Raw genomic sequence first — 26,435 nt, 5'->3', positions numbered from 1 at the left:
ATTGGGACTGCAACAACTGCACGTCATGGCCCCAATCCAGCCTTTGGAGGACACAAAAAGGAATGGCAAAACACAGCTCCTTCTTGCACCCTCTAAAGGGTGCCATATCCACCGTGGCATGGTGCGATGACGCACCTTCGGTGCTGTGCCATTTGGGCACTGCACCAGAAATGTGTGATCATGCCGTGCACTGTGTAGACAGGTACATGCCAAAATGGTCCCTCACAGGCAGTGGTAGGGTTTGGAGCGTGCGGACACTCAGTCCTCACCCCAGGCACAGTCCAGCACAAAGTTCTGGTCTGTATAGCCCCTATGATTCTATGAAGCTACAACCTATGAGAGGCAAATCACTTTTTTTTTTCAGGCAGAAAAGAGGGGATAGAGCATCTTTCAATAATGTATCAAGGACTGCAAAAGCAACCTTGAGTGCAGCATATATGTTTACAGAGCTGTATTTTATCCACTCTTTAGAGAAAAAAAGATCTTTGGTGAAAAATACCTTCACCTAAGTTATATATTTTAAGGCTTTCAGAAGGTTTTACTTTGAAAGAAATTTCCTTACAGCTTATGAAAAAAGAGACAACAGCCTAGCAGAGGATACAGTTCTTGTTCTTTTATATAGTTAATTTCAGGTTAACTTTGAAGATTATAAGTGAATAATAGCATAATGCCATTGACTGGTTTCAAAGGGCTAAGGCAGCAGAGAGAAGTGCAAAAGCCTGCTATTAAGAAATTTTAAAAATATTATTCAATGGCTTTGGCAGCACACAAAAAATCCCATTAAAAAGAAAAACATTTATAACAAAAGAGCTTAACATAACAATTTTAACTTCATTAAAGGAGTTAATTATCAGTATATATCATATTCAATTTTTTGCTGCTGCTAATAAACAAAGCCATCCAAGACAAAGCTTCCTTAATAAAGAGATTTTCAACATTCTGAGAAATTCATACTTGATGGTTTTTTAAAAAGTAGTTTATTGGTCTAATTATGGCCCAAAGTTGCTGAAGTCTAAGGAAAAATGCAGCAGGTTCTAACTTATGTGGGCAGTTCAATAGCATATATCCTGTAGCTTAAATTGTAGTTAATAGTATAGGGCAACAGTTTTATCCTGCACCCTAGGAATTGAAGGAGGAAATGTTGCACTGACCAGAACCATCACCAGAAGAGTGCTTTTCCTATATTTTCCTTTGTAATCTTGAAAGAAAGTGGCATTTGAAAAAAAAACCCTGTGCAATATTAAGGAAAATGACAAGGTGGTGAAAGTATTATTCCAGCTGTATAAAAAAGCTTGCTAGTCATATACACTCCCAAAAGTGGGCCTTAAATTAAACATGTGCATGATGTATGTGTCTTCAAGGCATCTGTTGATTTCACAGGGTTTTCTTATGCTAGGTATACTCAGACATGGTTTTGCCAGTTCCCTCCTCTGAAATGTAGCCTACAGGATTTGGTATTCATTGGTGGTCTCTTGTCAAGTACTAACCATAACTGATCTTGCTTACATCCATGATCAACTGGGATCTGGTGCCTTTAGGTTATTTAGCCTAGCCTTATATTAAATATGGATGGTGATTTATTTTAGACAAAGAGGAAAGAAGGTGGCATCCCCATACCAGTTATGGCTAGATTAAACTATTCAGTCATAATATCCACATCCACTAGTCATTTTTGTTCTTCTACACTTGTGTTATACATGTTCCTAGTCTTGTAATATAAACTGAGACTGATGTAAATGGAAGAAGCCAGATTTGTAAGGAATCACTGGAGATCAGGGGGATACATTCCACCACAACATTAGTGATTTTATGTAAACCACCATCAGTTTTAAAGCATAAAAAATCACAGCTTTCCTTTTCCAAGCTGCAGATGTTCTCCAATGGGACCACAAGAGACAGCAACTGTTGAGCCCAAGATGGCTTTACTGGGATGAGCTGGCTTGATATTAGATGACAGTTCTTTGTCAGAGGAGCACCTGGTAAGAACTGTACCCATTGTTTTTCAGCCTCCTTCTACTGCCTTCTCCAGTAGGCTTCCGAGGTGGAGAAAGCACATCAGGAAAAAGTGTGCCTTATGGGCATGTGCAGAAACACAAAAAAGAATGAGAGCAGTACGTCACCTGCTGTGCCCTCTCCAAAAGACTTGCAGCTGAAGAAAACAGACTTCAGTTGCTCAAGTAAGCAAACAGAGGAAATAAAAATGTCAAGATTCTAGTATCTCTCCCCCCCCCCCCCCCATGCTCCCTTCTAAGCTGGCAAGGAAACTCCTTCCTTCCAGTAATGCCAAGACTGCAACTACTTTATCCCTCTCCTCAGTCCCCCAACCTAGGGCCCTATTCACACTACGGAAATAACCTGATGTGAAACCAGCTTATTTCCATGATGTTCCCACTCATCCCTAATGCACCCAGCGTCCTTTGCAGCAGGGCATAGAAAAACCTGTTTAACCCTGTGTATTCGACACCAGGTCCTTAAGAGCATCTTTTTAAAGGTCCAGATCTGGATTGCAGGGATCGTTCCCAGACATGGGGGCACCTGCATGATGAAGCTAAGTGGTGCATGTGTGATTGCCAGAGAGGATTTAAATGCCTTGGAGAGATTTGGTCACGTTAAATGTACTGGTGTCATGGCCAGCCAAGAGCTGGACTCAGAGGATGAGGAGGAGGATGTAGCTCCTCTAGTGCAAGGGGAAATTGAGGCTACACCAGGTGCTAATTCTGCTCTGCCAGATCCCAGCTGTGATCTCCCAAGCCCCAGAGGAGGAGGCTCAGCCAGTTCCTAGTGCTGGAGGGATTCCTCCTGAGGCTCAGCAGCCTAGTGGTGACGCTGGAGAAGAGCTAAGCCTGGAGGTGCCTTCCTTTAAGCAACGCAGGGCTGAGAGTGCTTGCGTGTGTCAGTCCAGGAGAATTGCTGAGAGACAATTGGCAAACAAGCCTCAGCTGGCACCGAGAAGAGAGTCTCCTACTTAATCACCTGGGAGATGTTAACTTTTGCTATCTTCTGGCTGCCCTGACCCTGGACCGAACTGACTTCTGTGGACTCTGGAATCCTGACCTTGGCTTTGTTGTTAGTGTGCTTGTGGACTATCTAAAAGGTCTGTAGACTGCCTTTTAGATCCTTTCTTGCTACAACACCCTTATTAGCATTTGTTCGGACTTGTGCTGGCTGTAGTCCAGGACAACTGGGAACATCGATCTGTATTGCATCACTGTGGAGATCCTGATCTCCATGAGACACAAATGTAAATGTGAATGCCCCCTAGACTGGTAAAAGAAAATCAGTCCAGTTACCTTTTCATGCTGTTCAAATTTCTTATGTCATAACTTCACACCATCTTACTGTCTCACCTCACCCCTCCTTGTTCTCTCACCTCTCCTTCCTCGCTCTCCCACCTCACTCAATTGTATAGGCATGCTGGGAGAGTGAGGCATTGTGGGTGAGACTTTATTTGTTTATGAAGAAATGGTGTAAATTTAAATTTTGTAAAACTGGGGCAAAAGAAACTGAGACTTGCTTAATGGGTTTCACTACAATGCAAATATTGGAATTTTTTTTAAATAAAAAAAGCTGATACACAAATGATACTAATAACCTGAACCCAGTGTATTTGCAAACACATACATCCTGACATCTTATATTCTCTCTCCCATCCCACCCAGTAATTTGTCTTTAATAGTGAAAAACAGACAAAAAATGCTCTGGTAAACCATAGTTTTCTAAGGAGATAATATTTTCCCAAAAAATGTACAAACATCACATTTCTAAATCTTGTCTGCAAACAAAAATCCAACCTGTACTGAACCAACTTTTTAAAAGTTTTTGTTTACAAGATATTTTAAACATTGTTGTGTGTTGTATCTATAATGCAAAAAGCAAATTCTATGCTGGGCATTATTATAAGAATAAGTGAAAATAGAACTGTTGATATCCTACTACCCTATGATACAATAGCACTTGTCATACTGTGCTCATTTCTGGTCAGTGAAGAATCTTAAAGTAATTATTGCAGAACTGGACACAGGGCAAATTTTTGTTTCATAAAAATATATGTACAGTATAATGTTTGGGGTTATTTAGCTTAGAACAAAAAGGCAAGTAAGGGATACATGCTCGAAAATAATGAACAATGCAGAGAAAATGGACAAGGAGAAAACTTCTCAGTCAGTTAAAATCTTAGTTCCAGGGTCATTCCACTGAAGCTAAATGGTATAAAATTCAGGATAGATAAAGTAGCCCTTCTATGCACATCATGGTCAAACTACCAGATGATGTAGCGACTAAAACCAATCTGGACAATTTGAAAAGGGAATTTCTGGAGGATGGGGCTAAAAATCATGATGACTTCCCAGAGGCAGTACACTTCTCAATAACAGTTGCTGGGAGCAGGAGCAGGAGGAGCACCCATGTCTTCGTTGTGGACATCCCATAGGAATTAGATTGGCAGTTACCCTTTGTTTTGATCCAGCATGTATCTTCTTATATTCTGTCCCTGTGTGTTTTGCAACCTATTCTTCCATCATTTCACTTTTTAAAAATGATTTGTTGTTATTGTTTTGTAAAAACATACATAGCCTTCCTTTCTTCCAAGAATCGCAAAGTCCTCCTTGCTATTTCTAACTCCACAATAGCCCTGTCAGGTAGATGAGGCTGAGATAATAGTAACCAAAGCAGTGTCACCCAGTCAGTTTGTTGATTGAATGGAGGTTTGTACTCAGTTTTTCCAGCCCCTAGTGCCACCTTCTCACTCACGGTGAACTTCTTATGGTCCCCCAGATGTTAACAGACTGCAACTCTTATGATTCCTCAGCATTAGCTTTATTGCTGCTGAGAGTAACACTCCAACACCTGGAAGGCAATAAATTAACCTGGTGGAGACCCTCCACTCGAACCATTAAATCATGCTACCTATGAAACAACACATAAATTTGCTTCAGACCATTATTTTGTGGTGGTGACACAAATAATCTCCTATATCCACCTGCAGGATCCCCAACTAATTAGGAGACTTATGTACACCTGATATTGCCCTTAATAGACAATGTTATAAAATACCAGAGGAGCAAAGCATCCAGAGCAAAGCCTGGTCTTTCTTTACATAGCTATCAGCATATCAGTATATGTCAATGAACAATTTAAAAGATTGACATTTTCAGTGTTGTAGCCTGCTCTATCTGAACAAATATCTGTGGTTCACAAAGTGGGGAAAGGGTGAGGGCAGGACTGATCTGAAGCAAGACCAATTTGGCAAGTAATTAACAATATCCATACTTCATTAGAATTTCAGTCTAGACCCTTACAGTTTCATTTTGGCATTTCATGCATAATTTTCATTGTGACTACTTTCCTGGACCTAATGTCATCAGTATGTCGATAGGATTTCTACTGTAATCCAGTAATAATTAACTGGATTGAATGTTACACTGTTATCACATGTCTCTTTTGTGGTAGCTGTCCTCAGCTATAAGAGCAGGAGAAAGCCATTAATCTTTGAGTCATTTTATCAGCTAATTACACAAAGATACAGAAGTAGTACTAAACTCTTGACCCAAATCCTTGTATGTGAAGAGTACAGTAACCTAGTACATTAAAAATGACACTGTTATTCCTCTATCATCTTTCTTAGCTGATGATGTACAAAGCTGGTTCTAATTATGAACCATAGCATCAGTTGCTTTTGGCAACACAAATCAATTGGCACCAAGGGAATGGCATTCCTTAGATGAAAAGAATATTTTGCTTACAAGCTTTTTGGCCCATAACAAATGTTCTGTGTAAACACGAAACACCCAATAGTGTGTTAGAATGTTATGCCAGCCCCTGAGAGATTCAGGTTCAAGTCTCCACTCACCCATTAAACTTACTGAGGCTGCATCCACACAGCAAAAATAATCCAGTTTGACATCACTTTAAATGCCATGGCTCAATGCTATGGAATTCTGGGAATTGTAGTTTATGGTGGCACCAGAGCTCTCTGACAGAGGAAGCTAAATGTTCCGCAAACTACATATCCCTGAATACCATAGCACTGAGCCATGACAGTTGAACTAGTGTCAAACTGGATTTGTGAAGTCAAAGGATTGCATGGCTGGCATCCATAGTTTTTTTGTGGGTCTTTCAGGCTATGTGGCCATGTTCTAGAAGAGTTTATTTCTGACGTTTCGCCTGCATTCTCAATTCTCTGAAGATGCCAGCCACAGATGCTGGCAAAACGTCAGGAATAAACTCTTCTAGAACATGGCCATATAGCCTGAAAGACCCACAAAAACCTACCAAACTGGATTATTTCTGCAGTTCAGGTGACTTTGAACCAGCTACCCTCTCTCAGCCTGACTTATTTCAGAGGGTTGTTGCAAGTGAGGAGAAGGAGGACCATGTACATTGCTTTGAGCTCACTGGACAGAAGAGAGATATAAATGTAACCAATAAGGAAAGAATGAAGATACATGTGCATCTGCCACGTCATCTTCTGTCAGCTGTGTAGGAATTAGCCAAGATTATTTGCTGCCCAAGGGAAGGATAAAATGACACCTTTTCCATTCCACCTAGAGGAACTGATAGTTGAAATGTCCTTCAAGAATCACTATAGAACAGTGCCCTGTACCACATTTGAGGAGAGCAGTCTAACTTTGGGGTGGGGGTACAGGGAATTTTAGAAGACACACACACACACACAGAGAGAGAGAGAGAGAGAGAGAGCTGTCCTGTTTGCCGCTTTCTGTTTCTGCTCCCCAGCAACTGTTGCCTGAAGTGACTGATGTACTCTACCTAATGGTAGAACCATCCCTGTGTTCAAGAAAACCGAAACTGTTTACCATTCGGTTTTACCTTGAGACAGGAATTTCTAAATAAAACATTCAGACCTAAATCCTGTTATCTGAAGTGGTTGCCTTCCTCTGTCTATTGGCAAAACTCACCCCATATCTTGAGGACAAAGCCAGAGCAGTCCTGTATTCCTATTGCTAATGGACAAAACCATACCCAAAATATTCCTTAGGTTTGGGTACAAAGTAAAATATTCAGAATGCTATTTAAAATTGCTGTTTTTCCCCCACTGCAGTTTTGGCTTCACAAGGAGGGAGACTGTGCATCTGTATGGACGATATGCAACGGCACCAAATCCTGGTTTTGTTGCATGTTGTCAGCCCTACTGCTTAACAATAGGTCAAATTTTAATCTGCAATTAAGGCTTTAATTGATTACTCTCCCCAATTAATTGATTAAAGCTGCAAGCCCTAATCAATTGTATAAAATATATGTGCTTTGGTTTTTTAACTCTTTTCTGCCAATAACATAGGAGGAGGTGGTTTTACATGTGAGAGATATTTCATCTTGATGCATGTTCTCAAATGTCTCAGTGGCTGCTGCCAACCTCTGGAACTCCCTTCCACAGGAGACTAAGCTGGTCCCCTTGTGCTTTCCTTTTGCCAGCAGGCAAAGATCTTTTTGGTTAAGCAGGCTTTTAATGAATAAAAAGGGGAGGTTCTTATTGCAATGCTTTGTTTATCTTTTAAAACTTTTGTATGTTTTTAAAATGCTTTTATACTATTTTATGTAGTGATTTTAAATTTTTTTTTAATTTCATTGTGAAGGTTTTTTTTTAATTGACTCTCTGGGAGTTGCCTTGGTTTCCACTCTAGGAGGAAGGTGGAATACAAATAAAACAAACTCCAGTCCATTGGTATAATGAGTGGGAAATGGCAGCTACCAGCAGCACTCCTTATAGATACAAGTTGTGACAGTGTTAAGCACCTTTGTAAACCCTGCACTGTATTTTAGGGTACTAATATTTTTATATCTCAGGGAAAAAAAGGATTGCTTCCCCTGAGGTATGTGTACGTCCAGGTAAATAAAACCATCAAATCTAAAGTGCTCCTTCCTTCCATCAAGTAATCTGCATTCTTTTGCAGTGTAACTGTAACGGTTTAGTTACTCTTACAGTTATGGGGCTGTGATCGCACTGAATGGTGGAGGAGGTATATCACATGGTCCAAGTACTACTCAGATTCCTGCATCGTGTTCTCTTGTGAGCACTAAAACATGTGGAGCTGGGTGTGAAGAGAATTTATTTTGAACCACAGGCTAGTAACCTGTAGCATTCAGATGTGATTTTTTTAGTAATTAAAAGGGCAACCTTTCAAAACTGTACAGAGTTCTTTTTTAAAAACTGTCTCTATAACAGTACTGGTGGGTCTTGTAACAATAACAACAACAACAACAACAACAATAATAAATGTATTTATATCTTCCTGCCTCTCCCAGGTGGATCAAAGTGGGATTACAACATAATAAATATACAAAACAGTAATAACATACAATAAAAATTTAACAATAATCCATTAAAACAGTTTCTATCAAAAAGCGATGGTGGAATAGAAATATAGAGAAATAGATTATGATCAAGAAGAAAGGATAATATTTCTTATACAAGGTCAGGTGGGTAAGCTCGCCGGAAGAGATCCATCTTAACTGCCTTCTTAAAAGCATCCAAGGAGGCAACAAGATGGATCTCTTCCGGGAGACTATTCCACAATTTTGGAGCTGCTGCAGTGAAAGTTCTCTGGGAAGTAGAAACTAATCTAGTTGTTTGTACTTCTAACAAGTTCTTCCCAGATGATCTGAGAGTCCGGGGTGGATTATGTAGGGAGAGGCGTTCCTGCAAGTAACTCGGGCCCAAGCCATGTAGGGCTTTAAACTAACCTTATTAGGACCAAACAGTAGAATAATGGTAGAATTATTGTGGAATGAAATTCATTTCTAATATTGATATTGACAATCTGTGTTTTTAGGATTGTTTTGTTCTTATGATTGAACATGGCTATCTTCCTTTCCTTGCTTTTCAAAACCTTCCAAGCTGTGATCAGCACTAAGAGAACATAGCTTGCAATTTTCTCCTGCAAAAACAATCTGCTGAGTCTGTTTTGCAGACTTCATAATTTTTCTCCCCAACACCCCTCCCTTAATACATGCATATAGGCACACACACACCTGTGTGTTCTAATGCACACACACAGAACCCCTCTAGGCTTCTGTTGTTCTTCACCTCCCAGAAAGACCCATGGGTTCAAAAAGAGTTGATTTGTTATATAATAAAAATTTGGCTCATGGCTTGCCTTAAAAAAAAACTGAACACAAAGGCTATTGCATAACAAATAGAGAGGGGCATATATTTGTTCTACTACTAATACATTGGAGGAGGAGGAGGAGGGATGTGCTAATAAATGCTTCCGTTCTTGAGCTTGTCAGGATCTTTTGTTAAAACTACCAAGGCAGAAAATATAACTTAAAGGCCTGTTCTAATTTGTACTGGAGATGACCCAGCTCTTGGCCAGCATCCTAATAACTAGGGATTCATTAAGAGGGCATCACAGGAATACCTTTGTCCTCACATTATCTATGCATCCAGAATCCAGCTCAGGCAGACTCAAGAGGCAGAATCCTCAGGCTTTTGTTACTTCAGTATGAGGTTCCTTTCCCCAGCTTCAAAGGGAACTGCTTACACGAGTCCTTTAAACTCTACTGCCATGTAGTTGGCAGTCTGTGAGTTTGCACTGCTCCAGTTTAATACGCGGCTACTTTGATCAATGCATGATCTAAGTTTCCGCTTGCAATATTTCTCCTGTTAATTATCTTCTGTGTGATAAAAACATTACTGTAACACTGTGCTAGACTTGTTCAATCACTCACAGACATGGTATCTTCAGTTGATAAGAGTGCTATAGCTTCCATCAAGAAAACTGGGGAAAAGTCAAACAGCATGCCATTTCTGGGAAGACAGGGGTTGAGGGTCAAGCCATCCTAGAAGTCATGTGCACCATCTTATGTGAAAGGATGTTTGTCCTGTAAATAAACTGGTAATGGAACTGTACTCTATTAAAACATTTATTTTTATATCATGCAGGCCATCCCAGTCATTAGACAGAGGGAGGCAGCTACCTCAGGCAGCACATATTGGAATTAACAGCAAGTGCTGTAGAAGAGAGCTCTGCACTCTTTAAGTAGAGATGAGAAGCATCCAGCCCTCCATATGTTGTTGCATTGCAACTCCTAGCAGCATAGCCAGTGGTGACAAATTCTGAAAGCTGCAGCCCAACAACCTCTGGAGAGTGGCACAATTTCCACCCCTGCCTTAATCTAACCTGCTGCCTTCAAGTGCTCAACAATGGCTCCTTTTCATCCTGGAGAGAAGTGACCAGTGGGGTCCCACAGGGTTCTGTCCTGGGCCCAGTGCTATTCAACATCTTTATCAATGACTTGGATGAAAGAATTGGGGGCATGCTTATCAAATTTGCAGATGACACCAAACTAGGAGGAGTAGCTAATACCCCAGAGGACAGGATCAAAATGATCTTAATAGATTAGAAAGCTGGGCCAAAGCTAACAAAATGAATTTCAACAGGGAGAAATGTCAGGTACTGCACTTAGGGCAGAAAAATGAAATGCACAGATATAGGATGGGGGACACCTGGCTGAATGAGACTACATGTGAAAGGGATCTGGGAGTCCAAGTAGACCACAAATAGAATATGAGTCAACCGTGCGACGCAGCAGCTAAAAAGGCCAATGCAATTTTAGGCTGGATCAATAGAAGTATAGTGTCTAGATCAAGGGAAGTAATAGCGCCACTATATTCTGCTCTGGTTAGGCCCCACCTGGAATATTGTGTCCAGTTCTGGACACCACAATTTAAAAAGGATGTGGAGAAACTGGAGCATGTCCAAAGGAGAGTGACTAAAATGGTGAAGAGTCTGGAAAATATGCCCTATGAGGAACTACTCAAGGAGCTGGGGATGTTTAGCCTGGAGAAGAGAGGATTAAGAGGTGGTATGATAGCCCTATTTAAATATTTGAAGGAATGTCATATTGAGGAGGAAGCAAGCTTGTTTTCTGCTGCTCCAGAGAACAGGACCAGGAACAATGGATGCAAGCTATAGGAAAAGAGATTCCACCTCAACATTAGGAAAAACTTCCTGACAGTAAGGGCTGTTCGACAGTGGAACAAACTCCCTCGGAGTGTAGTGGAGTCTCCTTCCTTGGAAGTCTTTAAACAGAGGCTGGATGGACATCTGTCAGTAATGCTTTGATTTTGAGTTCCTGCATGGCAGGGGGTTGGACTGGATGGCCCTTGTGGTCTCTTCCAACTCTATTATTCTATGATTCTATGTATACTGGAGGAAAACACTATTAGCACCATCAGTGCTGAAGCAAGATCCAGCTGCCAGTCCAATGGGCTTTTGAACATGTAAAGAGAGGGGATGCCATCTTGTTTTTCACCCCATAGCCAAGACACCATTTTAGGATGGAAATGGACCTGATGTTACCTTTCCAGGACTAGAAGTGCAAAGAAATTCTAAAGTAGTAGAAGCTATGAATTTCCCTTAGTGAGCAAATGAGAGTGTTGAAATTGTGTTAACCTGACACAGGAGGGGTTGGGGGAAGGAGCTAGGAATGAGATATTTTGGACTACAGCTGTCAGCATCTCCCAGACCTCTTGGCTAATGGCTCTGAGTGTTGTAGTCCAAAGGAAGAAATGTTTTTACATTTTGAGAACAGCATGTCATGACATCTTAAGGACTAAAAGTTGGTTGTGGCATATACTTTTGTCAACAGTACTCTACATTTTGAGATGCCCAATGAGGAACAAAATGTAAAACAGTTGGGCCAAAGGACCATAACATGCAAGGAGTTCACTATAGGTCGTTTCTGTCTAAAGCTTTAAAATATACAACTTAAAATAGCAGTAATTTGTGAACATAGGAAGAGCCATTCTGCTAGATCAGAACAAAGAACCATCAAGTACAGCAGGTCCAAGATAGCTGTTGTGGCATGAAATGGAGCAGCAATTGCTACATCTCCCTACCCCCTCACATCAAGATTCATAGTATTATGGATCCTGTCAATTTTATGCAACCAAAGCCAATCAGTTTAGTTCACCACCTGAGGCAGAAAACCCACACAAGGACCTCTCCTTGCCTATATAAAAATGCAAAAATAATAAAGTACATGCATAACAATTTGCTCTTATTTCACAATACTCCAAATACCTGAGTCAGCTGCCTCATCCTGCCTAATGTGAATCCAGCACACATTTCTCTTTTTCTTTTTTCTTTCTTTTCGTCTCTCTCTCTGTGTGTTTTTACATTTCCCCAGGGGAAAGCAATGAAGCTATTTCAACTGAGTGATATTGAATTCAGATCAAAACCAATGTCAGTCCAGGTCAGAAGCCCTTGCACTGAGTGCATGTAGCAGCAAAGGCTCAATAATTTTTGCTATAATTCTTTTTAGATCTACACAAGCAAACACACATTTTAAAATCACAGTAATCTCTGTCCATAAACACAAGCCTTTTCTAAATGGCATTTTTGATATTCATATTATGTCAGACTGGCCCCCACAAATGACTCTGATATTGAATTTAGACCGGAGTATGAGGGTAGTGTTGAGGAGATTCCTGAAACAGGAAAAGAAGATGGAAAAACAGGAGGAAGCAGAAGTAATGTTTTAAAAGGTGTATGAAAATGAGAAAAGTCTCTGAATGACTGCTGGTAAAATTACTAAGGTAAAGGGTGGCAAAGTGGGAAAATATGGGTTCCATGGACCCATTTAAGATATTAGATACAGACCAATGCATTGAGCCCCCTCCCCCCATGCCACAACCTTTTCATTTTAGTGTGAGTGCATACTCTTGTGAGGCAAGAGGCTATACTGACAGTAGCAGTGCTGGTTGGGTCTCAGACAGACATTTCCTGAGGAGCTGGACCAAATGTGCCATGCTGGTACTTGGCAGCAACAGTAGAAGGTGAAAAACTGGCAGAAGATTTGTCATAGACAATGGCAGTGGCTCTATAGCTAATTTTGTTAATACAGCACAGATTAATGAACTGGTAATGCATTTCTGAATGTCTTTTACCATGAAACACTGTGATGAGACAATCCAAAATGAAGCAAGAGGTAGATGATACTCCAAAGTTGGAAGGTATTCCACAAGCTACTGGGGAAGAGTAGAGAATGACTAAAAGTAGTGCTGTGGCTAATGATGCCACTGAACTCAAGACGAAGAAAAATTCAGGTGCTGATGTCGTCAGAGGTGAAAGGAAAGACCAAAGCAGCACAACATAGAATCATAGAGTTGGAAGAGACCCCAAGGGCTATCCAGTCCAACCTCCTGCCAAGCAGGAACACCAATCAAAGTACCCCCAGCAGATGACCAGCCAACCTCTTTTTAAAACCTCAGAAGAAGGAGATTTCACCACACTCCAAGGCAGCATATTCCATGTTGAACAGCTCTGACTGTCAAGAAATTCCTCCTGAGATTTAGGTGGAATCTTCTTTCCTAAAGTTTGAATCCATTGCTACATGTCCTAGTCTCTGGAGCCATAGAAAACATGCCTGTTTTCTCTTTAATATGGCATCCCTTCGGATATTTAAACATGACTGCCACATCCCCTCGTAACCTTCTTTTCATCAGACTAAACATTCCCAGCTCCATAAGCTGCTCCTCATAGGACATGGCTTCCAGACTTCTCACCATTTTGGTCACCCTCCTCTGGACACTTTCCAGCTTGGCCACATCCTTCTTGACTTGAGATGTCCAAAACTGGACACAGTGTTCCAGGTGAGGCCTGTCCAAAGCAGAACACAGTGATACTATCATTTCTCTTGACCTAGGCATATACTTCTTTTAATACAAACAAGAATTGTGTTGGCTTTCTTGACTGCTGCATCACACTGCTGACTCATGTTCAGCTTGTGGTCTACAAAGGCTCCTAGATCCCTTTCACATGAATTGTTGCCTAGCCAGGTGTCTCCCATCCAGTATCTGTGCATTCATATTTTTCTGCCCAAGTGTAGTACCTTATATTTATCCCAGTTAAAATTCATCATGTTAGCTTTAGCCCAGCCCTCTAACCTGTCAATGCCATTTTGAATTTTAATTCTGTCATTTGAGATAATAGCAACCCCTCCCAGTTTGATATCATCCACAAATTTAATCAGCATGCTCACTATTCCTTCATCCAAGTTACCAGCACAGTAGTGGCACTCCACTAGTCACCTCTCTCCAGGATTAAGAGAAGCCACTGGTGGAGGACCCTCACCAATGTCAGCCAATGTCTATCAGCCAATTACAAATCCCCCTAACAGTAGCACTGTCTAGGATACATTTGACTAGTTTCTTTGCAAGAATATTATGGAAAACTGTGTCAAAAGCCTTAGTGAAATCAAGATATGCTACATCCACATATATAATAGGGACATGGAATGTGAGAAAAATCAATCGTGGGAAGCTAGCCATTGTAAAAGAAGAAATGGAACTTCTAGACATAGCCATATTTGCTATGAACATGCTAAAGTGAACAGCAATGGGACATAACCAGTCATACAAAGTTTTACTCAGGAGAAAATGAATATCTAAAAAGAAATGAGGTGGCATTAATAGTGAAGAGAGATGTAGCAAAAGCAGTCTGAATTTAATGCAAAACCTGATCAAAACATATCATTAAGATTTCAGGGATAACTCAACTACAGATTCATGTGTATGCCTCTGTTCCAGCTACAGAGGCATACACAACTGATTCTATGCTGGCATCTAAAAGAAAATTGATCACACCAAAGCATGGCATATTGATAATTGTAGATGAAAAAGTAGGAAACAAAGCAGAAAAAATCATTGCTAGAGAATCTGCCTAGAAGAGTGATTTATCAAACTTTGTGAAGTTCATTGCAAACACATTCTTCAGGCAACAAAAGAGGCAGCTGTATATGTGGATGTCACCTGATGGACAATATAGATACGAAATCAACTGTGTAATCACCTGGAAGCAGAAGATAAAGAAGCTCCATTCTCTCTGCAGAACAAGATGAGGAGGAGATTGTGACACAGATCATGAACTGCTGATATTAAAAATTAGAATAAAGCTAAATAAAACTATCCATGTATAAATTAAATAGAAGAATGATGATGATGATGATGATGATTTCTTCCTCCCCCCACCTTCCATGGTTCAAGGCAGGGAACAATAACAGATTAATATACATACAATATACATCAGTTAAAAACACACAAAATCAGTTAAAAATGCACATCATAAATTTAAAAGAACAAGTATGTATCTATTCTATGTATGGTTGTGAAAGATGGACATGAGGAAAGCTGACATGGAAATTAATTTGTTTTAAACGTGGTGCTGGAGGAGGGATCTGCTGATACCATGGACTGCAAAAGTTCAGTTGTAGAACAAATCAAACCTGAAATCTACCTATAAACCAAAATGACCAAACTGAGGCTACTATGCTTTAGACATATAATGAAAAACATGACTCATTAGAAAAGACAGTATTGATTAATAAAGTGGGAGGCAGTGGGGGGGGGGGGCAGTGGGGGGGGGAGGAAGGCTACATTACTTAGACTCAATCAAGGAAGTTGCAGATCTGAACTTGGAGGAGTTGAACAAAATGTTAATGATGAGAAGCTGACCTGACAGCAATTAACAACATTAATAACATGGATAAATAGACAGTGGGCTATGACTTCATTATTTTATGATCTGACTATTGCAAATCACAAACTATTTTGCATTCTTGGGGGTGGGGGGGTGTATTACTGGCACAGTGGTTAAATACCTGTACTGCAGCCACTCACTCACAAACCATAAGGCTGCGAGTTCAATACCAGCTAAAGGGCTCAAGCTCGACTCAGGCTTGCATCCTTCCCAGGTCGCTAAAATGAGTACCCAGATTGTTGGGGGCAGTTAGCTTACACTTTGTAAACTGCTTAGGGAGTGCTTAAGTGCACTGATAAGTGGTATAGAAATGTACTGTACTTGCTATTGCTATAACTTCCAGCATCTCCCCACCAGGACGACCGTAACTGCAGTACTGAAGTAACCTTTGGGGCTCCAAAAATTCCCCAGCTACCAGTTGGTTCCAAGATTCTAGAGCTGTTCCCCAAAAGTCACTTTCCCAATGTTTGCATCTAGTGCAGTACTGTCAACCATGACTGACAGCAGCTTGCCAGGGCTTTGGGCAGAATGGACTTTTTAATTTCCTGATCCTTGATCCTTTTACTAATGGTGCCAGAGAATGAACCAGGGACCTTCTGTATGCATAACATGCCACTAAAAGAAGTTACTTCCTCTTGTACAATCACCAGCTAAATGAGCACACTTGAGCACACTCTAGTGCTCTTCCTTCATCCCTTCCCCAAATTCTGTTGCAAAAGAGTCCAGAGCAACTTTACTTTAAAATGCATGCTAAAGCATGTGGGTGGCTGGTTATATAAACTCACATCTTTCCCCCGCCCGTGATTAGGGTTGCCATCCCTGGGGACCTCCAAAACGGGAGAAATGTAGGACATGGTTTTAAAATGTAGGACTTTTTTGTTTTGTTTTGTTTCCTGGCCAGGAAATTTAAAAAAAAAAGTCCTACATTTTTAAACCTTGTCCAAGGCCTCGCTGGGGTCTGGGAGACAGCGCCTCCCAAGCCCCAGCGAGGCCTTGGAGGACTCCGCAATCGCGGAGCCCCAGCCCGGGCCCCTGGGGGGGGGGAATCCCGGGGGAATCCCCCGCCTCCCCCGCGCCCGCGCCACCTTCCCCCGCCTCCTCTCCTCCTCCCTGCGCGGAGGAGATGCTGCCTCCTTCCACCTTTGCCTCCTCCGCAGGGCCTGGGGGAGAGGGGGCGGAGGAGGAGGGTGGCGCGGGAGCGTGGGGAGGCACCGCCTCCAGCTTCGCCCCCAGGCAGGCCTTGCTGCCCTCCTCTTCCTCCCCGCCTCCCCGAGGAAGAGGAGGAGGGCAGTGAGGCCTGCCAGGGGCGCAGCAACCCAGGCTACAACCGGGGGGCTCCCGGTTTTGGGGCTGCACCCATGCCGGGAGGGGCCCCGGGGCCCCAAAATCGGGAAGTTCCCGGTTGCAGCCGGGTTATGGCAAGCCTACCCGTGATGAATGAACACACTGCTCCAAAGCTTTGAAATTATTACCAGTAAATAACTATCCTCTGCCAGTTTGGTACACTGGAGGGATTGCTGGACTAGGAATAAATTGGGGTTGAGCAGAATGTGTAGAGTGGGAATAAACAGAGGGAATAAAAGGAGAACAGAAACAGTCTAAATAAAGTGCAGTTTCACTGACACAGTGGGTGAAAGGCTAGTTAGAACATTATGACCTCCACAAGGAGGGTGGATTAAATTGCTCAGTGTGAAGAAAACTATTTGCATCTGGTGGGTTTTTTCAGTTCCCCTCTAGTCTTTCTCTTTCAGGGGCTGTTTGTGGTGGCATGGTCTGGGGATTGCCACACCCCACTCCCACAGTGAGCCATTACGTGTAACACTTTAAAAGGTAGGCCTCCAATCACTGATTCACAAACCATCTGTATGATCCCCGAGTGATAGATAATTAAGTTGTAGCACTCCAAACATTTGCATATCACATAAGGCAGACATATAATGTGCTGCCCTGAATTCATTTAACTTTGCTATGAATGTGTGTGCGCACACACAGAGAGCTCTTCATTTACTGTGCTTCCTGCATAATATAAATTAAAATCTATTCCAGAGATTCCAGCATCTTATCCTATGATAATTATACCATGACATCAAAAAAATGCCGTCTTCCATACCATTCAAATGTGTTGTAACGCACTAGTCTTTCTCAGTCATCTCACCGGAATTATCCAGTTAATGCTATGCATAATGCTTAGAAATCAATTACTTTTCCAATGACAAGTATGACCTGTGAGTGGGATGTATGATATGTCAGAACAGAGAAGAAATTTTATTGCTCATATTGATAGAGCTGGAGGGAAAGGAGAATGACATTATGCTGGAAAGCTTGCATCATTAAAAGGAAATGATTAAAAATAAAATAAAACTCAAGGGATCAAAGAATATAACTTGTTCAGTTTAATACAAAGTACATTGAAATAATCTTTTTTTCTAAATTGTTTTACCCTTAAAATATGTAGCTACTTTAGTCATGGTTCCAAACACATGTCTCAGTCCCATTGATTTCAACAGAATTTACAGCTTAGGGAACATGCTAATGCAGCATAACCTTGGTTTTTAGGATAAATTAACTTGGGTGTCTCAAAGATGCCTCATTCACAAGTTGCCATGAATCAAGTTCAACTTGAAGGCAGTTAACTATAACAAACTTGGAGCACAGTACTAATGAGAACTAGCATGGTGTAATGGTTTGCATGTTAGACTTCAACTCCAGAGACCAGGATTCAAATCTCTACTTGGCCATGGAAACCCACCAGGTGATCTTTCACCCAAGATCTCTCAGCCTCAGAGGAAGGCAAAGGCAAACCCCCTCTGAACAAATCTTGCCAAGAAAACCCTATAATAGGTTCACCTTAGGGTTGCCATAAATTGGAAAAAAATATGAAGTCACACAACAACATCTTTTTTTGTGAGTTTTTCTGGCTATGTGTCAATGTTCTAGAAAATTTTCTTCCTGATGTTTCGCCAGCATCTGTGGCTGGCATCTGCGATGACAGCCACAGATGCTGGCAAAACGTCAACAAGAAAATCTTCTAGAACATGGCCACATAGCCTGAAAAACCCTCAAAAAACTATGGATGCCGGCCATGAAAGCCTTCGACTTCACACAACTATTATATTGCCCTCTACATGGGACAACAATACTAAATGAAAAATGTGCTGGGTGTAGAGGGTATGAAGGTTATAAATCTGCCAGCAGAAATGCTCCACAAAAGAACCTTCTCCAGCTAGCTGAGCTCAGAAATTTTGTGACATCTGATCACAGAGTAATCACAACAGAGTAATATTCAGGCAGAACTGCTTTGTGGGCTTGGAAAAGGAATACGGCAAGGGAGGAAGCAATTATGAGCTACCCAGATGTCCTTTGCCCAGGGATGCAACCACAAATCTGGCACAAAGTTTTTCACCACGTAAATTCTTTAAAACTTCTAACATCCCTAGGTCAAAAGCGGCTTTAGCATACTGGTACCATGCCACCAAATTTGGGTGATATAGCAGAATCCATAAATTGCATTTTCCTTTTAAGTTGTATTTGCGGGGGGGGGGGGCAGCAATTTCCTTCAAAATCAACATGGCCAAGGAAGATGTACTAGGTGAGCGGTGGCTACCAAAAGGGCATACTTGGCCCTCCCCTTCACTGCTGTGGTGGAGGTCGCCTTGTGAAGAGGCCTCCACTGCTGAGGCAAAGCCAGGAGATGCTCTCTCAGGCTGCTTTCAAAATGGAGCCCTCCTTGTGAGAAGGCCTCTGCCACCACAGCAAAGCCAGGAGGGGCACAGCAGGAAGACAGCCCAACAAGGTGTCACCTTTCTTCTGGGGTGTCACTCTGTGTGGGCTGCACTCCCTGAACTCCACTAGTGATGGCACTGATTAGGCCCACCACATTAGAACAAATTTGTGGGTGATCAGATTGAGACAAATCCAGGAAATCTGATACCGCAAGTCTTTCATAGTAAGGGAAAGAGAAAAAACAGCTACAGTCCTTTCATTCAGTGCTGTTCAAAGTTGTAGTCCACAAACCAGTGTCATTCTCTGGACAGTGACTCTCAGTCCTTGGTAAGTTTCCAGGAAACTATGCCAATATGGCATAAACATGGTACTGATCGCTTGCACACTGAAGAACAAAAACAGCTTAAGAAGAATGGTTTTAGCTGACAGAGGGTCAGAACCCCTTTGCAGTAGATGGTGGGCTGGGAGTCCCTAAGCAACAGATCCCATCCAAACTATCCTGGAGCCAATACATGGCTGGCGCATACCTCCCACTGCCTCAAGTGAAATCAAAACATGAGCATCAGCCCAAAGGTTAAATACTAAAGGGTGGCAACAATTTTACTAAGGTAATACAGTCTATCCTCTCAGCACTCCCAAGCTGTGAACCGAGTCCTTCAAGAGGAGCGTGACCCCGTTCAGGACAGGATGGCAAATCTCACCACCCGTACTTCTGTTTTCTCTGGATTCAGACAAGCAACCCTTGTACCAAACCCAGAAGCTACAGCTAGTGCAAAATATGGCAGCAAGACTGGTCGCTGGGTGTTCCAGGTCAGACCACAACACCTATCTTGAAAGATCTTCATTGGCTGCCTATCTGTTTCCGGGCTCAATACAAGGTGTTGGTAATGACCTATAAAGCCCTAAATGGCTTGGGCCCAGGGTATTTGGAGGACCACCTATCCCTATATAATCCATCCCGCACACTCAGATCAGCAGGGAAGAACTTGCTGGAGGTCCCGACTACACGTTATGTAAGGACCTCGCAACGGGCCTTCTCTATCTCGGCCCCTAGAATATGGAACAATCTCCCGGACGAGCTCCGCTCCACCACATCTTTAGATCTTTTTAAGAAGAATCTTAAGACCTTTTTCTTCTCCCAAGCCTTCCCCCCATGAGATGTCATTTTATATTTTACCCCCTCTGTTGACAACCTTGCAATGTTTATGGATTCCCCCACTCAGCTGGCCCTGTTGTTGTTATTGTGATTGTTTTTAAATGCTGTTTTAATTGTTTTATCTTGATGTATTTTTCATCTAAATCTGTACGTCGCATTGATCAAAGGTTGGAAAAGCAGGATAGAAATAAACTTTTTATTTATTATTTTTATTATACTCTAAGAAAGTTCTCACTCCTAGCATTCTTATTATTAGCATTCTCACTCCTAAAGGTGGCATAGTCTAGAAGAGAATTATAGTTCAATCCATGCATATAAGATGAAAATCCTATTCAGTTCAATGGGATTTACTGTCTAGTAAGTATTTACAAGCCTTAAAATGGGTTCTATTTAAACTCAGGTCATATGTAGTCCAAAACACTCTGCAGAAATAATCCAGTTAGAGACTGCTTTAACTGCCCTGGCTCAGTGCTAGGGTATTCTGGAAACTATTGTTTTCTGAGACAATTAGCCTTCTCTGCCAGAGAACTCTAGTGCCACAATAAACTACAATTCCCAGGATTCTTCCCCCAGCACTGAGCCAGGGCTGTTAAAGCAGTTTCAAACTGGATTATTTCTGCAGTGTGTTTTGGACCTGTATTTCAGGGGCTGTGTCATAGATTAGATGCTTCTCTGCACAGAGATAATTGCTTTTGGTGTGTTTGTTTGTCTATTTTCAGACAGAAAGAAAAAAAGATTTGTATAAAAGATGTGGAAGTACAGCACAACTATAAGTACAGTACAGCACAAGTAGAACCCATTAGATAGCTGGTGTATGAAGCAGCTGCTCCAATGTATGCTGTCATAATGGGGAAAATATGTGCAGGCAGTTAATTGTGTATTTTCAAATAACAACAGCAACAACAATAGAGAGGATGATAAAGAAGAGGGGGAGGTGATGGCCATGTATGTTGACCTTTATGTATATTCCTTCAATAATCCTTTCAACAACCCTTTAAGGTAGATCACGGCGTATTATTATTATTCCCATATGGCAGGTGGGACGTGGGAGTGAGCACTAGAGCTGTGAAATAGCACTTGCCTAAAGCTAGCTTTGCATGGCTGTGGCGAAATTTGAAACTGGAAATCTATGTCAGGGATGCACAGACTTCAGAGCTGAAGAATCTACTTTGTTGCCATGCTTGATCTACCAGAATCAAGGCTCGGTTAGAGCTACCAAATGAGGCAGGTACAAAACAATGGCTCTGGAGTTTGTGGATGACCAGGGGAGAAAACAGAATTAGGGAACAAACATTATGATTCTGTGATTAGAATGAAGAGGCAAGAGTGCCTCTGGGCACATGCACTGCCCTGACATTTGTTTTCAATACCAGAACTGAGCTCATGCAAGCATGTCATGTGAAAATCCTGGATCCCTGCCCAAGCTTTCTTCCATCTCAGCAGGCAAATTTGGAAGTCTTTTCATCCCTGCTATTGTTAAATCATCAGGCACTGGAAACCCTTAGCAATCCAATACAGATCATCCAGAAATCTACCACTTGATCCCAATCTCCATTCTGACCCCACCATGCTCTAGACTACAACATCAATGCATACGTTTCATCCTATCAGAGATTATCCCTGCAACGCTGGAGAAAGGCACAGGAAAGTCACTTTTGTAAAGGGGTTTCAAATCACTTCCACTCTCCCCCTCATAACTTTATTTCAAAACTGGGAGATGAACCATCTCAACAACAACAACAACAACTCTAAATGTTTCCCCGCAGGGTTGTGTATATGTTGAGTTTACCTATCCTGATTGTTTACAGATGACATGTGTCACTGGCTTGTGGACTTTAGTGCAGGCTGTTATTATTATTATTTAATACAATTGGGAGATGAGCCATAAGTATTATTATTATGGCTTATCTCCTAATTTTATTAAAGAAGAAGAAGAAGAGTCTACACTAAAGACCACAATCCAGTGACATGTACCATCTGTAAACAATCTGGATGGGTAAACTCAACACATACATAACCCTGTGGGGAAACATTTGGAGTAAGTGCCCCTTACAGACAGAGCCAACATATACAGCAGTTTTATCAGCCTCTTTATCATTCCTCAACACCTGGATTGTCCAATCCAAGAAGAAACTAAAAGCAGCACCTTTGATGCACAAACTTGCTCCTCGGTTTTGTTCCCCTGCAATAGAAAGACTAGCCACACAGGGGAACGCCTATCATTTTTGTGGTGCTGGTGGCAAGAAAACATTGCAGGGGGGTGGGGGTGGCAGTTAGGTTGTGGATGATGCATGGTTGGAAGAAGAGATAACAAGCTACCATTGAAGCATCCACAGCCTTCTTGTCCCATCTGAACAGCTGCTGTTCAGAAAAGAGGGAGGAGAGCTGAGGATGAGGTCCATGATTGCAAGAGACAATGTGCCCAAAGAAGGGGGGCCAGACAGGCGTGGGGTTGTTTTGCTGCTGCTGCACTTGTTATTGTCTTTAGATGTCTACTGGGCTAATTTCCCCTTTGGCTCCCAGGAGCATCTTAGGTGAGAGCCAGCATGTAGTGGTTTGAGCGTTGGACTAAGGACTCTAGAGAGCAGGGTTCAAATCCCAGCTTGACCATGGAACCCTGCTGGGTGACCTTGGGCAAGTCACACTCTCTCAGCCTCAGGGGATGGTCCTCTTGTCATGCAAACCCCATGATAGGGTCGCTGTAAGTCGGAAACAAGTTGAAGGCACGCAACAACAACAACAACAACCATTCAGTTATATTCAAACAAAAATCTGCCACACAGTGACACCTTTACTGGCCAACCGAAATGCACAATATACTTCTTGCAAGCTTTCGAAGCTCCACTGGCTCCTTCATCAGGCAAGATGTTGCATACCAAACAGGAGGAAAATTAGAGATGTTAGTACGATGCCTGCATTTTCTTGTTTCTGTGCTTAGCTAAGATGGTATGGGGAGAGTATCTTTAGCAGGCCAGGCCCCCTCCTCCTCTGGCCATGGGGCAATTGGGCAAAGTCCAGGAAATTTTAAAGTCTGTTTGCATATCAACAAGGACTCCTCTAGATTCAGTTATATCATATGATATTTGTACCATCACCACAAATACATGTGCAGCACAACCCAGCCACCAAGATATGTTTGCTTAAGATCAGTTTTGGGGGGAGAGGGGAGGTTGTTTTATAGCTCAATTCATTTTATTTATTTATTTTTATCCCACCTTTCTCCCAAAGTGGGACCTGAGGCGGCCAACAACATTATATATATATATACATACACACACACACACACACACACACACACACACACATTAAAACAACCATTAAAATCTTACAATTAAAATCGTAAAAAATATTTAAAAATGACAAACATAAAATTGAAAGCATACAAAGTTGAGCGGACTACTAAAAAGGGCAAATCATTCAGATCTACTGAAGAGCAAGCCCCAACCCTCCCTAGAAGCCAGAATGAATAAATCTTATGTTGGCAGAGGTGGGGAGGAAGAGGTTGCCTAAGTCCTGAGACGTCCTGAAACCAGCTGACACCCAACCCAACAACAAGGCTTTAGAAAACTTGCGCAGGAGGGATCCATATCCGTATCCAAAGGGTGAGGAGGTGGGGAGGGGTTCCTAAAAAAGGTGGCAGTCCCACCCCAAAAAAAAAATAACCCTCCTCAGATTGGCTTCTCTCATCTTACTCTCAAAGTGGGAACCAGAAAAGACCTCCGAAGTAGATCACCATCCAAGTCCGGCGCGCGGTGGACGATGCTGCTGAGCATCCTTTGGATGCAGGCGTTACAGGCAGAGTGGTACCCAAGTGCCAGGAAAGGATGCTCAGGAAAAGGACCACTTACCTGGCTCTGCGATGGAGCTGCTTCCGGGCCGGTCCTCCCTCCGCAGGACAAAGGGACCACAACCACAACAACAACAACAACACAGGGACACACACACACACACTCCCAGATGTGGGTCCCTCCCTCTGGCGTGACAGCTTTACATCCGCACGAGCGGATCAGCCTGCAAAAGGATGGAGAGAGCTATATACGCCCCCATACACACACCACACACACACACATACATACACAATACACACAAATCGCTCAGCCCCTTCAGCTGGTGGGTTCCCCCCGCCCCACTGCGGAGGCCGAACAGGGGAGCCGCAGCGCCCTCTCCCGGCAGAAAAGGGGAAAGCCTCTTGAATCTGCAGAAATCATCCGGTTTCAGATCGCTTTAACTGCCCTGGCTCAGGGCGAGGGGATCCTGGGGGGATGTACAGAACAGAGAAGGCTAAAAGGTCTCACAAAACTCCAGTTCCCAGAATTCCCTAGCATTTTTTATTTTTATTATTTTTAATGTTATTTATCTATTTCCAAGATTTATAGCCCGCCTTTCTTTCACAGTGGGGTTCAAGGTGGGTTGCAATATATGAAAAAGGCAAAGCTAAAACACTGCGTGCAAAAGTTAATATATAAATTAAATACTACTAACAGTCAAGCATAAATAAAGCTCTGAGCCAGGGCAGTGAAAATGGTCTCAGACTGGATTATTTCTACAGAGTTATGTTGGACCTCCAACTGCCATGGCTCAATGCTAGGGAATCCTAGGAGCTGTTGTTCAGTGAGACATTGATAAGCCTTCTTGGTCAGAGAGCTCTGGGGCCACAATAAACTACAGTTCCCAAGATTTCCTAGCATTGAGCCAGGGCAGTTAAAGCAGTCTCAGAGTAGATTATTTCTGAAACATGTTTTGGACCTTAGTAAACAGGATTCCCCCTACTCCGGTTGCATCTGCATTGCAGAACTAATCCGGTTTGATACCATTTTAAATTGCCATGGTTCCATGCTAGGGGATTCTGGGAACTGTAGTTTGTGCTCAGCCATGGAAACCCAATGGGGTGACCTTGGGCAAGTCACACTCTCTCAGCCTCAGAGGATGGCAATGGCAACCCCCCCCCCAAAAAAAAACACCCTGTGGTAGGGCTGCCATAAATTGGAAATGATTTGAAAGGAGGCAACAATTCGACAGGAATGTGCCAGGAAGCCTCCCTCCATAGACAGATGGGAACCCAAATATGGTTCAAGCGCGATCTGTGCTGGGTTAGTTGCCATGGCAGCTCAGCCTTGGAGCTTTTTTCGGAGCCTTTCTGATCTGTGAAAGAGAAGGGTGTGCAGTACCTTGGGGAAATGGAGAATTTTTCTCTTCCCAGAATGCTAGCTAGATGGGGACTGGGATGATGTACTGTACTTGGAAGCAGTTCCTGCCTTCTCGGAATCAAAGGAATTTGGACCCCAACTTGCCAGATCCCACCTCCACCATCGCAGCATGGCTTGGGAACATGCTGGGTAGGGGATTCTGGGAGCTGTAATCCACAAAAAAAAGTGGCTTTTATATTTCAGAAGAGGGAGCTTTCCAAACCAGCTGTGAGTATTCCTTCCCTAAGAAAACCCTCCCTGCATTCCTCATAAATGGACTCAAAGGCACATTCACAGACCCATAACCCAAACCATGATGGATCCTAGTTTGAAAGATTTGGGAAACCCTTAAATTCAAACCCAGTTTAACTGAGTGACTACCTCTGATATAGAGGAGCAAGAACAGATAAGCAGAACAGTAAAAGAACATCATCATTATTATTATTATTATTATTATTTACCGTTTTTTGGGGGGTGGATGGGCTATGCAGCCATGTTCTAGAAGAGTTTATTGAGGAATGAATAAACTATGTTTCCTTTTCAAACATTTTGACTTCACATTATTTTATTTTCTTGTATCTCATCCTTCTCCCAATATAGGATGACTTCCTCCCAATATAGGACTCAAGATGGCAAACAACAAGTATAAAACAATATAGTTTAAAAGCAGTACAGTACACCAATATTAAAATGTATAAATTTAAAATTTAAAAACCAATTCAACAGAGCTAAAACAGTCATCAAATACAACACGTTAAAAATCCAACCCATGAAAATGTATATAGCACAACATTAAAAACATTCCATTCAGTTATATCAGGGGTAGGCAACCTGCGGCCCGCGGGCCGGATGTGGCCCGGCGAGGCCTTGGGA

The 26,435-nt window shown here is 42.2% G+C and overlaps 1 protein-coding gene across 1 annotated transcript in view; it reads right to left on the bottom strand.

Annotated features, from left to right (window-relative positions):
• MTUS2 (microtubule associated scaffold protein 2) overlaps window positions 1-24,416 on the bottom strand; it is a 464,127-nt gene extending 439,711 nt beyond the window's left edge. Inside the window, exon 1 of the mRNA XM_042460986.1 lies at window positions 24,225-24,416. The gene's annotated coding sequence lies outside the window, so the exon portion shown is untranslated. The remainder of the gene's footprint in view (window positions 1-24,224) is intronic.
• Between the last annotated feature and the right edge of the window lie 2,019 nt (window positions 24,417-26,435).

Source organism: Sceloporus undulatus, chromosome 3 (assembly GCF_019175285.1).
Source record: "Sceloporus undulatus isolate JIND9_A2432 ecotype Alabama chromosome 3, SceUnd_v1.1, whole genome shotgun sequence".
In the NCBI taxonomy this organism is placed as follows: Eukaryota; Metazoa; Chordata; class Lepidosauria; order Squamata; family Phrynosomatidae; genus Sceloporus; species Sceloporus undulatus.
Note: the sequence above shows the minus strand (reverse complement) of the source record. Positions and strands in the feature narration are given on the sequence as shown.